The 13,192-nt window shown below is 39.3% G+C and overlaps 1 protein-coding gene across 3 annotated transcripts in view; it reads left to right on the forward strand.

Moving 5' to 3' along the window:
- LOC105483262 (myosin IIIB) overlaps positions 1-13,192 on the forward strand; it is a 520,975-nt gene that overhangs the window by 423,219 nt on the left and 84,564 nt on the right. The window lies entirely within an intron of this gene.

The raw sequence follows: 13,192 nt of genomic DNA on the forward strand, positions 1-13,192 counted from the left end.
TAGATTGTTGCTACAACGTATCTGTGAAAAGTTCTTGCTAAACTTTTCCGGTGCTTTCCTGAGTTCATTAGGTCATGATGCACTTTTTGCCAATGCCAAGTTAGGGTTTGGCATTGGCCCGGGACATCAGGACTGCAGATGCCAAACAACACAAGGCGGGTGGTGTGTGAGCCAAGTTAGGGCATTTGACTTCCCAGATTGGATGTTGATGGCATGGCTGTAAAATGTGCCTAGAGAAAATTTATTTTTAAATTCCTCTCTTATTTGATGTAATTGAAACAACACACACTCTCTAGACTGCCCTGTTAACCACAGCTGCCTAGTTTATTTCATTTTAAAGGATTCTTTCAACTTTCAAATCAAACATACAATTGTTTAATGCTAGGGGTTTAGTGATCTTTCTTTGTTTTATGTTTGTTTGTTTTCTAAGATTGAGACTAATACTTTTTTTGAGTTTTAAAAATTTAATAGACTATTTATTTGAGTAATTTTTGGCTTACAGAAATATTGAGCTGAAAGTACAAAATTCTTACATACCCTTTTCCCTCTCCTTTTCTCCCTGTTTCCTCTATAATTGACATCTTGTATTAGCATGGTTCCCTTATTACAATTGATAAGCCCATATTGATACACTATTATTACATTAGAGTTCACTCTTTGTGCTGTATATTCTGTGAGCTTTGACAAATGCATAATGACTTGTATTCATCATGACAGTATCATACAGAATAATTTCACTGACCTAAAAATCCCATCTCTACTTCTTTATTCCTCCCTCCCCCCCCCCCCCCCCCCCCCCCCCCCCCCCCCCCCCCCCCCACCAGCCCTTGGCAACCAGTTTATTTATTTACTTATTTATTTTAGTGCCTCTGTAGTTTTGCCTTTTTCAGAATGTCATATAGTTGGAATAATATAGTATATAGCCATTTCTGATTGACTTCTTTCACTTTAGCAATATGCACTTAAGAGGCCAGGTGTGGTGGTTTACACCTGTAATCCCAGCACTTTGGGAGGCTGAGGTGGGAGGATTGTCTGAAGCCAAGAGTTCAAGACCAGCCTGGACTAACACAGCAAGACCCTGTCTCTACAAAAAATTTAAAAATTAGCCAAGTGATGTGGTGCCTGTCTATATTCCTAGCTACATGGGAGGCTGAGGTGGAAAGATCACTTGAGCCCAGGAGGTCAAGGGTGCAGTGAGCTATGATGACACTACTGCACTCCAGCTTAGGCAGCAGAGCAAGATCCTATCTCTAAAATAATAATAATAATATGCATTTAAGATTCTTCCATGTCAGCCGGGTGTGGTGGCTCATACTTGTAACCCCAGCACTTTGGGAGGCCAAGGCAGGTGGATCACTTGAGGTCAGGAGTTCGAGACCAGCCTGACCAACATGACGAAACACTGTCTCTACTAAAAATACAAAAACTAGCTGGACGTGCATGGTAGCACATGCCTGTAATTCCAGCTACTCAGCAGGCTGAGGCAGGAGAATCACTTGAACCTGGGAGGCAGAGGTTGTAGTGAGCCGAGATCACGCCACTGCACTCCAGCCTGGACAACAGATCAAGACTTTGTCTAGAAAAAAAAAAAAAAAAAAACCAAACCTCCATGTCTTGTGATGGCTTGATAGCTTGATATCTTGGTTGTTTGGACAATTATGAGTGAACCCACCATAAACATTTGTGTTCAGGTTTTGGTGTGGATGTAACTTTTTAATTCATTTGAGTTAATACCTGGGAGCATGATTACTGGATTGTGTAGTAAGAGTATGTTTAGCTTTGCAAGAAACTGCCAAACGGTCTTCCAAACTGGCTGTACCATTTTGCATTTCCTTCAGCAATGAATGAGAGTTCCTGTTGCTCTGCATCCTTGTCAGCCTTTGGGGTCGTCAGTATCTGGGATTTTTACTTTTTTTTTTTTTTTTTTTTGAGACAGAGTTTCGCTCTTGTTACCCAAGCTGGAGTGCAATGGCACGATCTTGGCTCACTGCAACCTCCACCTTCCGGGTTCAAGTGATTGTCCTGCCTCAGTTTCCCAAGTAGCTGGGATTACAGGCACGTGCCACCACAGCTGGCTAATTTTTTGTATTTTCAGTAGAAATGGGGTTTTACCATGTTAGCCAGGGTGGTCTCAAACTACTGACCGCAGGTACTCCACCCGCCTTGGCCTCCCAAAGTGCTGGGATTACAGGCGTGAGCCACCGTGCCCAGACGGATTTTGATGTTTTAATAGTTGTATAGTAACATCTCATTATTTTAATTTGCAATTCACTGATAACATATGATGTTAAGCATCTTTTTACATGCTTATTTCTTTCACATGCTTATTTGACATCTGTGTATCTTACTTGGTGAGGTATCTATTCAGATTTTTTGACCATTTTAAAATTGCATTGTTTGTTTTCCTATTCTTGAGTTTTAAGAGTTCTTTGTATATTTTGGATACAGTCCTACATTAGATATGTGTTTTTTTTTGTTTTTCGTTCCAACTTTTAGGTTCAAAAGGTACATGTACAGGTTTGTCACACACAATTGTAAATTGCAGGTCGCAAAGGTTTGGTGTAAAGATAATTTTGTCACCTTAATAATCAGCATAATACCTAATAAATCAGGTTTTTTTTGTTTCTTTTTTTTGAGATGGAGTCTCACTGTGTCGCCCAGGCTGGAGTGCAGTGGCGCAATCTCGGCTCACTACAAACTCTGCCTCCTGGATTCACACTGTTCTCCTGCCTCAGCCTCCCGAGTAGCTGGGACTACAGGCGCCCGCCACCGTGCCTGGCTAATTTTTTGTATTTTTAGTGGAGACGGGGTTTCACCGTGTTAGCCAGGATGGTCTCGATCTCCTGACCTCATGATCCGCCCGTCTCAGCTTCCCAAAGTGCTGGGATTACAGGCATGAGCCACCGCGCCCGGCTCAATAAATAGTTTTTTAATCCTCACTCTCCAACCACCCTGCACCCTCAAATAGGCCTCAGTGTCTGTTGTTCCCTTCTTTGTGTCCATGTGTACCCAATGTTTAGCTCCCACTTATAAATGAGAAAATGCAGTATTTGGCTTTCTGCTCTTGGATTGATTCACTTAGGATAATGGCCTCCAGCTCCATCCATGTTGCTACAAAGGCCATGATCTCGTTTTTCTTTTATGGGTATGTAGTATTCCATGGTGTATCTGTACCACATTTTCATTATCCAGTCTACCGTTGATGGGCATCTAGATTGACTCCATGTTTTTGCTATTGTGAATAGTGCTGCAATGAATACACACGTGCAGGTGTCAACTATGTGTTTTGCAAATACTTTTTTCCCAGTTTGTGGCTTATCTTTATTTCTCTTAACAGTGTCTTTTGCAGAAAAAATAATCAGGGAGAAAAACGTTTTTAAATAAGCCACTTTGTCTTGATACCCACTATACCTACCTAAGAAAATAAGAACAGCTTGAGAGGAACAAGGTAATTGGCAGTACAGAAGTTGAATACATAAGAACCATGGTGTGAGTGTGATCCCTAAATTCAATGTCATCAATTTTTAGTGCTATAGGGTGGCAAGAGAGATGTAGTACCAAATTATATAAGGAGAAAAAAGAAACTGGGTTATATGCATATAGAGATTTTCTCTCAGTTTTCATTTCTATTTTCCTCTCTTGGTTTCCTCACTATTTATGTTTGTTAAATAACTAAAACTCCTGGAAAAACTAGAAAAACTCAGGTTGTCTGCTAAAACAGTATTTAGGAAGAGATCAATTTGTTGGTTTAAATTTCAGAGGGGGCTGGGAGAGAATAAAATATACCTTTATTACTCATTCTTTAGGATATTTGTCCAGCGGATGTTACTTGAGCACCCACTAAATGGGATCAAGATCCAGGCTTGCTCTTGTGAAATTTATATCCCGAGAGAGATGGACAAATAAATTTGAAAACAAGTCGCCTTTGACTAGGGTGTTGATAGGGGTGAGCACAGGAGCTGTGGGAGCTACAATGGTGGTATTTGGTCTCCAGGCAAGGTTCAGACAAGCTTACTCCAAAACTCAGACCTGCAGCGAAGAGTGAGAAAAGATGTTTCCAGCCCTCTGCCCATTCTTTTTCCACACCGGGAAAAGCTCACACGTGAGAGATACAAGATCAATGTGGTTGTTTATTTTTGTTTTGCACCCCCAACACCTATCCTTGGTTACTTTTGGTTTTGCCTTTTAAAAAATTCTGAAATGTAACATGTTTACAGAAAAAAAAATGCTTAAAACAGAGGCCGGGCACGGTGGCTCACGCCTGTAATCCCAGCACTTTGGGAGGCCGAAGCAGGTGGATCACGAGGTCAGGAGATCGAGACCATCCTGGCTACAGTGAAACCCCATACCTACTAAAGATACAAAAAATTAGCTGGGCGTGGTGGCGGGCACCTGTAGTCCCCGGTACTTGTGAGGCTGAGGCAGGAGAATGGTGTGAACCTGGGAGGCGGAGCTTGCGGTGAGCTGAGATCGTGCCATTGTACTCCAGCCTGTTTGACAGAGCAAGACTCCGTCTCAAAAAAAAAAAAAAAAAAAAAAAAAAAAGCTTAAAACAAAAATGGACAGTGTAATAAATTATTGTAATGCAAGCACTATATAAGCACAACTGAGATCAAAAAGCAGACCTTGCCAGTGCCACAGAAGCTGTCAGCATGCCCTTTCAGGATTATGACTCTCTTTCTGCACCCTACAGGTAACCAACTAAGTATGCATCCCTAAATATTATAGCTTAATTTTGCCTGTTTAAGGCAAATTTAACTTTGCCTTAAATTTGCCTGTTTAACTTTGCATAACTGGAACCACATAGCATATATTCTTTGACTTCTAGCTTTTTCTCTTTTTCCCCTTAACATTATATTTTAAAGATTCACTTGTGTATTTTCATGCTGTATGGTATCCCGTTTTAAGATTAGAGCACACTTTATGAATTCATGTTTCTGTTGATGGGCATCTGGGTTGTTTCTAGTTTGGAACCCTTACAAAGAAGAGATGTCCATGGATGATGGTCCCATACCCTTGGCAGGGTGGCAAAGCTGGCTTTGGAGTCAGTCAGACTTAAATTTACATCCCAGCTATGCCACTCTAATAGCTTTGTGACTTTGGTCAAGTTAACTTTATCTCCCTATACCCCTCTTTCCTCATCTCCAAAATAGGAATAATAACAGTACCTACATCATAGGGCATAGATGTAAAGTGCTTAACACATTACTTCACATGTAGTAAGCATTCAACAAAAGTTTGGTGCTGCATGGAGTTATTCTTGTTGCTCATAGGAATATTTCATTTTTCTTTGAGGGAGTTTTCTACAGAGTTAATATGGCTTAACCCATCCAGATTTAAGATTGTAGAAGCCTTTGCGGTCCTTTTGTTCAACTCTCATTTTATAGATTAAAAAACTGCATATTTGTTGGTCAACCCAGAGCTAGAACCCAACCCAAAAATGGGCTCTAAGGAGACATAGAGTCAGTAGTACCTCTGGATCAGCTCTCTGGCCCAGGCTATTCTTTAGGGCTCATTGGATGGCCATTTAAGCTTATTAAATGTCTTTTCCTCTTTGTTCTATAAATGAACAGGGGAAAATAGAAGCCTTAAGGTGTTGACCAGTTAGCTCTATATTTGGCTGTAGACTGTAAAGTCTATTACATTATATCCAAGTTGTTTGATTATTTATTCATTGGTCAGAATTTAGGGTTTCAAGGGCTCTCTCCTAATTAGGTCCAAAGATGAGAGAGCAAAATAAAGGACATAAAGCCATGCCTGGGGGATTATTGGCATTAGGTAGAGGTGTTTTGTTTAGTTTGGACTGCTGCTGAATTTGGATTAACAATGCTTGCAATTTTTAAAGAAGAACAGATATCTCTCTTATTAAACAAGCTATAAATATAGTTTAGATAATGACAGGAGGGAGAAATTCAACATAAACTGGATATTGAATGAGTCTGTAATTTTTCTCCCAACCAAACAATTCACAATGACTTCCTGACCTCCCACTTTCAAATCATGCACCCTATCCTAGACTAGAGCTTTGAGCACTGCCCACCACCATCACCCCCACACTCACTCCTCCAGTCCCACATTGTCCCCTCTTTCCAGTGTTTTGCTGATATTTAAGATTTTTATTACACTAAAATTCCCTGTTCTGTGATCTGTGTTCCTAGGTTCCTAAGAATGTGTGTGTGTTTATCTGTGTGTGTGTGTGTGTGACATGCTCTGGAAGCTTTGAGAGGATTCTGGGTCAGGACTTATCCATAAATAAGACTCCAGATTATTAGCTTACTACATGTAGAATAATGCCTGGTACATGGTAAGCATCTAATAAAGTTTAGCTGCTAATACTGCTATTTCTCACTCTTCCAATGAGAATCACTTTTGAAAGTACCTAATTTCCAAGTTAGCAACTCCTTTCTTCTTTCCATTCAAATTATCAAGTCTTCTGGAGTGTGCTACGATTTCTAAAAAACTGCACTTAGTTTTCCCTTGATACCACCACAAGCCTCAAGAGTATATCACCTTGAGTCTTTACTGCATTTGAGTGGGACTGATTTGTTGGTATTTTCTGTGTCTGGCAGTTTGTGTAATGGAAGGGAGTTTTGTTTCATTAATCCACCTAAATGGTTTCAGGAATATTTATAGCTCCCACAGACTCAGATCCCCAAGTCACCATCCAGAAAGGTATGTTTGGCTGCTTAGCAGTGAGCAATTAGAACAGCCAGTCTACCCAGACACCAGGCTGGTTTGTCTCACCTAATATACATGAAGACTCAGTGTTCCCAGAGGGATTTCTTCCTTTTTAGAGGAAGAAATTAATGATATCCCTTTTTGTTAAGTTGGTGCCAGTATTTTCCCTAAGCAGCCCATTTAAAAGAGCAAATTCAAACAGGGTCCAAGAAACAATTGCAAGAGATCTACAAAGCTCTTAGGGGATGAGTTTACACACTATCCTAATTTCAAAGGAGCCATTTTTATGCCAGGACACAATGGCTGGGTTCTCCCAATGGATACACACCCACTTTAAATGGCAAACTCTGCATTTGTGCAGAAATCAGATAAATGGGAAAAGCTCTAGGTTTGTTTCTGCTCTTAACTGATTTGTCCTCCAAAGCACAGTTTCCATGCTAACTCATTAGCATGGGTGAATGTTTGGGTTACCAGTGGGGGACAGAACATCCAAGGATCCATTCTATATCTGCGAGGGTCAGATTACAAAGTGTTCATTCCTTTTTTGCCCTTCACTGCTATATTTACCCATGTCTAGAGCAGTTCAGCTCACAACACACTTATACTCTGCCTTCTGAGTTTCAACTTGGATTGCCATTAAGAAAGCAAGGACCTCCCTTCTCTTGTGCGCTGCTTATTCTTTGTCCTAGACCCCCATCCTCATATTCAGTCCATTCATGGAACCCCCATTCATGTCATGTAGCAATTTCTGTTTAACACTGGGAGGGCACTGGGAAACAGTCCATCATGTTATCTCTCCCCTTAAAAGAAGAGTTAGAATGGATACCTCCCTCTAATCTACCACCCTGAGCAAATTAACCCGTATGAGAAGGGACAACCTGTGAATAACCACTGAATGATTAGAGGATTGAACATACACTGCATAAGGGTTTTACTTACTAGTTATCTGTACCCCGAGGATTCTAAACATTGCCCTTAGCATGACGATCTTGTCTTCAGCAGTCTAACAAATGGTCGTCCATGCTAATTTCCCGCATTCTTTTGCAGATCTTTTTACATCACAAGCCCCTCTGGGAAGCTAATGGAATCCATGCACCCCAACTCTAGAAAAATGCACAAATGTACACCTGCAACATTTTGCACATAATATCCTCAGTACCTTCATGTTCCCATCAGGGTCTTAGATTAAGACCAGGTTAAGAGTTCTTGTACTAATGAGAGGAATTGACTGATTTTAAAGACTATCAATTTTATGTTCGGGAAGGTTGATCGAAGGACTTTTCTTCCCACTTCCCAATAAAGGAACAAGAAAAATGGCTATTTTTTCCTAGTGGTAGTTCTTCAAGTATTTGTAGATTGCTCTTTTTTGGTTAGATGTCTCTTTGGGGGATATATCTCTATAAATCATTAGATGACCCTCAAAAGTTATCTAAGAAAATTTTGTGCTAGGATTAAAGTCTTTGGGTTAGAAGATGTACATGCAATACATAAAAAGAATAGACCTGTGGCTTCTCAAAAATGCCAAGGTAGGTTGCTGTAGTCTTTTCCTTCTTCATTAAACAACAACAACAAAAAAGTTGATTCCTTTAAAAAAAAAAAAACCTCTCAGAATTCTTGAAAAAAATAAAACCATTGAATCCTGTGTTTATTGCTCCATCATCTTAATTTGTTTTTGATTTAAAAAATTATTTGGCCATTGCTCAATTTTTCATATCTACTAGAAACAGAAGGAGAATTATTAGTGGAATTCTAAAGTTAGAACATAAAGATTGGGATAATATTTCACATTTTACTTTTAGCTCTCTGCAAAGTGGTGGTAATGTTTTCTGAGTCACTGTTATATTCTCAGATAATTTATGCACAACATAAATTAGTGTTATTGCTATCCTTGAAAGCAGTTTTTTCCTGGTTCTCATTCATATCAGTATAAACTTAGATGTTAACCCTATTTTGACTTTTTAGACCACTGATTTTAAAAGAGTAATGATAGTTCCAGAGCTCTCAGATATTTTGTTTTGGAGTTTTTACATTGTCTTTAGTTTTTCTTTCATTAAAGGCTGAACTGTAATTTGGTAGAATTTAGAGAAGAATTATGATATAGAAAAATAACCCCAAAAGCCAACAAAACCCAAAAATAACAACAATCAAAACTTAACTGAAAATCTAGAGATAATGTATTTATACTTCGTTCTGGGCAGTCAATTAGCCCTCACTAAAAATGAGTAAGTTGAGTCAGATCATGCTTGAATTTCCTAAAGTCACATGGTTCTGTAATGTGAAGATATTAAAGATCAGTAATGAGGCTCTGTGCATTGACAGATATTTGAGTCATCCCTTCTGCCTCCTGTAAAATGACTGCAGTTTCTGCATTTAAGAAAGTATTTTTCAAACATTGATTGTGATCCCTGTTTTAACAATTTACATCCTTCCTTTATATAGTTATTTCAGCAATTTCTATAGCCATGAAGTGGTGCTTTGAGTCTACCCGCTAAAAGTGTTTTCCTGCCTGTCATGTCAGTTAACTCTCTTCACTTTTAAAGGGAAAACTATGTGAGATGCTTGCTGGTATGGGCCTATGGCCTTTCCTCAAATCCTTCTAATAATTTTAGCTTCTTTACTTCTCCATGCAGATAAACAGAAATTGACTCAACACTACAAAGTTGTAAAACATGCACACACACACACACACTACACACACATTCTCTCTCTCTCTCATACACGCACACACACCCCAAGAAATGTATCATACAGAATCTCAGCAGGAAACAGATTGCACACTCAAATTAGGATAATTTGAGTATTGTTTAATAAAGGAATTATTTTTGAAGGTTGGGGCAAGATATAGGGAAACCATAAAGGATAGTGTAGTTCTCCAAGGACCAACAAGAGTAAAGCCATTACCACATACATGTAAAGGAGCAAGGAGAGAGCATGGCAAAAGAGAGAATGCAAAAGGAGAGAGTCATATGGATACAGGAGTCTTTTTTTTTTTTTGTGAGACAGAGTCTCGCTCTGCCGCCCAGGCTGGAGTGCAGTGGCGTGATCTTGGCTCACTGCAAGCTCCGCCTCCCGGGTTCACGCCATTCTCCTGCCTCAGCCTCCCGAGTAGCTGGGACTACAGGCGCCTGCCACCTCACCCGGCTAGTTTTTTTTTGTATTTTTTAGTAGAGACGGGGTTTCACTGTGTCAGCCAAGATGGTCTCGATCTCCTGACCTCGTGATCCGCCCGTCTCGGCCTCCCAAAGTGCTGGGATTACAGGCTTGAGCCACCGCGCCCGGCCGGATACAGGAGTCTTGAAAAGAGAGATGACCTTCAGTTAAGGACACAGTCAACAACAAGACAACCCCATAGGAAGGGAGCTGGGGAATAAAAGAGAATCTTCTTTGTCCCTTTCTTCCATCTGATTTCCTGATAGGGCTCTCTATTGGTCAAACCACTGAGAAGCCAGACTAGTCTATACAGGTCAGTAAAATTGTGCTTCAGTTAGGAATTAGTCTCTGCTTTCAGAAATACATACTGAAATAGGGTGACTTAAACAGATAACTATTTTCCTCATGTCACCAGAAGTCCAGGGGTAGGCAATTTCTGGTGTTGGTTCAGAAGATCAAGAATGACAAGACCAAGTCTCTGCAATTCTCTTCGCTTTTCCTTCACAGTTCCAAGAACATGAAAGATGGCTACTGCTGGAGCTCCAGCCATCATGGCTATAAAAACGATTTTCCTAGAAGCTCTATACAGTGATCTGTTTACATCTAATGGGCCTCCTTTATCACAAGAGAAGCTTGTGAAGCGTATTTGAGTTGATTACATTGCTGTTGCATGTGATTTAAGGATTCTGTTAGGAAGGAAGCAGGGAAGAATGGATGTTGAGTAGACAAGGAGTAGCATCTACCCAAGATGATGCTAATCATCTGAGGCACATGTGCCCAGAGCATTGTTTCATGCTCACTTCTGAACTTGAGAATTTTCAAATCATATGAATGATCACATTTCACCTTGGGTCCTTCTTCACGAGATATCAAGACCTGCAGGCAAGAGAAAGACCACATAGATGAAATGGCTATAAAATTCTAAGGCAGCCAGGTGTGGTGGCTCATGCCTGTAATCCAGCACTTTGGGAGGCCAAGGTTGGTGGATCACTTAAGGTCTGGAGTTCGAGACCAGCCTGGCCAACATGGTAAAACCCCGTCTCTACTAAAAAATACAAAAATTAGCCAGGTGTGATGGTGCATGCCTGTAATCCCAGCTACTTGAGAGGCTGAGGCAGGAGAAGCACTTGAACCCAGGAGATGGAAGGTGCTGTAGGCTGAGATGGCACCACTACGCTCTAGCCTGGGTGACTGAACAAGACTCCGTCTCAAAAAATAAATAAGTTTATTCTAAGGCAAATATTTACATGTGTCTTGTGGAAACAGTTTGTGCAAATAAAATGAAGCTATTTCTGGTAGTCTAGAAATAAGAGAAATGGAAAAGACATATTTTGTTAGCATGCTGATAGAAGTATAAAGGATACAATTTTTTGTACAAAAATATTTGCAATATTTATTGAGAGCATTGAAAAAATGTTTGGACCCTTTTTTCCAAAAATTTGCTCAGAATGTTTTTTTTAAGTCCAGAAAAAGTTTAGAGAACAAGTAAATAAATTTGGTACAATCACACTGTAGAATAATATGTAACTGTTAAAGATTACATTTACAAAGTATTTAATGTATGGGAGACTTTTTTTATTATCGTAATAACCTAAGGTTCTGCTGCAGTTTTGCCTGGAGTATTCTCTAATTCTCTAAGGTCTCTCTTTTAATATCCAATTAAAATTGCTTGATTTCCCATCCCACTTAATAGTAAAATTTATATTCTCTATTCTTTTGCTGCCTGTCACAACTCAAACTGCAGGGGGAAAAATAATCCTTTAGAAAGAAATTGACAAAGGACTTTAAAGGGCAGTTCATAAAAGGAGAAAGTGCAAGTGACCCATTACTCCATGCAAAAATGTTCAACCTCGAAATTTAACGAGAAATAAAAATGTCTTTTTTTGCATATCAAACAGACTAGGATTGAACAAAAAAGATAGTACACGGGCTGTCAAGAATACAAGTAAACAAGAGCATTCATAGCATTGTGGCAGGAAACAGCCTTTTTGTAGAGCAGTCTGCCAATATATCATTTGACCCAGCAATACCTGCTTTATAAACTTATCCTTTGTATATAATTGGATTAAGCTATGCATAATATTTTTGTGACGGTTGCACTGAAACATAGGAAGAACTCAATGACGTTCATTTTGGGTCACCCTGAGAATGGTGGTAGATGAACAGAGGAACAGGAAACCTCTCAACATGGTACCTAGCACACAGTAAGTGCCTAATAAGTGTTTGCCGAATGATGAATTAATTCAGATGGGTGGTCTCTGAGGGAGAAATTGGTTTTGTTTCAAACAGCATCTTGCATCTTGCATTTTAGTCACATGTTGTAGATATTTCTTGTCAACAGTTGTAGCCATAGGACTGGAGCTCAGGAGATGGGCACAGCCATCTGCCTAGAACAGTGGGGGACTATAAGGAATGACATTTCTTTCTCTTTTTCTTTTTTTTTATATAGTCAAATTCATTATGAAAATGAAGTCTCCAAGTAAGAGTAGAGAAAGAGATTAGAAGTAGGCCTTAAAAAGTTTGCAGGGGGCCAAGGTAGACCAAGTGAGGTTACTCTGTGGTTTATGTAATTATATACAATACTTGCGATGAGAGAAAAATTAACTGGGTTATCTGATTGATAAGCATAATCATTTTAGATCAATTTGCATAGTCTATAGAGATGGTCTTAGGCCCTACTGAGAGAGGAAGGTGTAGCTTGCTTTAAAGTCTTTTCTCCTCCTCTGCTCAAATACTTTTCCCATAACACACCTCGAAAATCCCCAAACCTTTGTTGCAAAAGTCTGACTATAATAATCAGTGAAAACAACTTGAAATATTAGTCTTCATATCAGTAGGTTACAGTACATTAAAATGTACTTGGATTTTAATGATGAATATATGCTGAATTAGAAACTTCTGCAAGTTTCATTATTTTCTCAGTCATTCCCAACAGATTGTACTCAAATCATTTAATGTAAGAAAGTGTCTAAAATGGGAGATTAAGGAATTTATTCTAAACTGTTTATGTTACAAAAGGATGAAGTCATGCTGCTCAGTTAGAAGGATTATTTCGGGTTAAAAGTGCAGTGTAAGTACATGGTGACAAAAATTATGAGTTCTAAAATATGGCATTGCATTATTATTTTGTTGATTGTAATGCTTGAGTGTTTTTACCATGTGAACCATGTAGGCGATAATATTAAAATAGTTTGAAGTTGAGTCTGTTTTTGAATATGCATTAGAGCTGGAATTCTGCCACCTGCATTTTTCTGGGTTCTGCTTACCCGTGTAACTAAGTATTATTGATCTTGTAGAGGGAGTTATGAGTAGCCAGTGAGAAAATTCTAACATTTTTCACTGATCAACTTATTACTGATATCCC

This window comes from Macaca nemestrina, chromosome 11 (genome assembly GCF_043159975.1).
Source record: "Macaca nemestrina isolate mMacNem1 chromosome 11, mMacNem.hap1, whole genome shotgun sequence".
NCBI lineage: Eukaryota > Metazoa > Chordata > Mammalia > Primates > Cercopithecidae > Macaca > Macaca nemestrina.